This window comes from Siphateles boraxobius, unplaced genomic scaffold, assembly GCF_051911475.1.
Source record: "Siphateles boraxobius isolate OS27281-9 unplaced genomic scaffold, OSU_SipBor_1 157, whole genome shotgun sequence".
NCBI lineage: Eukaryota > Metazoa > Chordata > Actinopteri > Cypriniformes > Leuciscidae > Siphateles > Siphateles boraxobius.
Window position 1 is genome coordinate 101,152 of NW_027508763.1, and position 2,448 is coordinate 103,599.

Below are 2,448 nucleotides of genomic sequence, written 5' to 3' on the forward strand. Positions count from 1 at the left end.
TTGCGTTGGCTTTTCCTCGTGTTTCGTGGTGCGATGGTTTTCGACAGATCTGCTCTTTCCACCTGTTTCTGTGCACCGTGTATTAGGTGTGTGAGACAGGTGCAGTCTCGCTGCTTCTCTCTTCTGTCGGGAGCCTGATCTCCCCCAGCCGGCTGTAAATCCACAAATGTGGCGAGTTGGAGGATTTTACTGTTACTCAATCTCTGGTCGTGCTTTGCTTTATGGAGATGTCAGGCAGAAGCTGGGGGAGAAGCCATTGGGTCCCAAGGAAAGAGTTCATCTTCTAAATACACCATATTCAAGAGTTAATCGCTAATGCTTTTCACACACTTAGGGAGTGAGAATGAGGCTTCGGTCAGTGAAGTGCTGAGAAACAACGTCTTTCCTTGTTTCATTTACATTTTAAAGCGTCCTTGAGCACTGGAAAGGCGCTATATCAATACAAATTATTATTAAAGTCAAAAAAATACAATAACCATCATGTTTACACACAGCGCCTCCACACTTATGATTTCTCTCAACATGGGGACAGGAGAGCTGTCAGTCAAAACATGGGATGTTTGAAAAGTAACTCATCTTGTTGTAAATTTAAAGGTAATAGTTACTTTAGTCTGATATGTAACTACGCACTGTTCGTGGGACACTTGTTGTTTCTAAAATATTTGCCATAAAATACATTTCATACAAACAATCAGTTCAGTTTCTCACTTGAATGCAAAATATACACACTACCATTCAAGAGTTTACGGTCAGTACATTTTGAATACTTTTATTCAGCAAGAATGCATTAAACTGATCAAAAGTGACACTTTTAACAAAATAATTTCTTTTTTAAATAAATGCTGTTCTTCTAAACTTTATATTCTTCAAAATAGTTAATTCAGCATCTTTCTTGAATAACTGCTAATCTACGGCTGCCTTCATCAGTCGTAATACATGTACTTTCTTAAAAGTGTTTGAAATGCTTCAGATTTAGAGTCGCCCAGTCAATAATTTTATCCCTAAACTTTATCCTTTTATCTAAAACTCATCTTTGATCACCAAAATTACATATTTAAATGTTTTTTCCTTGAAAAAAAGTTTCTTTGTGCCTTAAAATAGCTTGAATGTAACTCTACACCCTTACCTCATTTGTGATTATATGAATATGCAAATGAGCCCCGCCTCCACTCACTCACTCACACAGCTGAGAGATCCACTCGTTGACGATCACACGTTGATCTGATTGGTTACAAGGTAATTTGTGACGTCAGAAACACCAGCGATTTCAAATCGTGTGTTTGAGACTGTCTTTGGTTCACTGCAGTTTTAAGGAGAAAATACACAACAATGGTGTTGACTTATGAATTTGAGCAGAGTTTGTCTTAAAGCATATTAAAAACACCACATAGACATATAAACAGCATTAAAAACTTACTTGATTTTAAACACAGACAGACTTTAATATGTTGGCATGTTTCTGTGCTGCACAATTGCAATGGTGTTTTAGGTGGTTTCTCGATGGTTTCTCACTGGACCCAGCCATAAAAATGTATTCTCAAGTTGCTCGGATCCTATAGTTCAATGTAAATATGTGGGATTTTATGTGAGATTACCCAAGAAAAGTAATCTTGAAAAAGTGTAAACAAGCTGCATGATTTGAAGATGCCTATCATCCATTTTCCCAGACTACATTATTAGTTATTTCCCAGATAAGACCTCAGTTTGAACTGTGAATTTGTGAGATTACACTGAAAACCACAGGAGTTTAAACTCTTTACACAGCAACGATATACTAAAAATAGAAACTTTTTTTTGTGTGAGTGTGTTTTTCGCGTAACAACTGCTGTATTCTTCTGCCAGGCCTTTGGAAAGTAACTCTAACTGAACACGTTATATGCGCATTATATCCCCGTTTTCACAAATTCCCATTTTTGTCATTTACACGGAGACAATAACGTAAAAGAAACTTGCACTTTGAAACCCATTTTCAAAAGTTTATGTTTTCAGCCCCCCAATAGCACTGTTGTTGTGTAAATAAACATAACAAGTTAAAACCGGTTTAAACAGACCCTTAAAGTCCTTGCTTTCATAACCGTTTGTCAGCAGGAACATTCAGATTAATTGCAGCATAACCCGACTGAATGCTCATCCTTATTGGCAATTCTCATGAAATCACCCCTGAAATCACGTCCATGTTTATTTCTGTTATATGCAGTTGAGTACAGGGCCTATTGGACTGCACACTTGGTCAGAGAAAGAGAGAGAGAAATATAAAGGTTAAGTTTCTGGTTTTCCAATCCCAAAGGACACTCTTTATAAACAGGCAAACATTTTGGGCTTGTGTGTAATGAATGCATATACACGTGTATTTATACAGATGGTACATATTTACAGAACCTCACATGAACACGCACACGGGCTAAATGCAAAGTGTCAGTCTATAAATAAATTCTGAGACTAAATTTC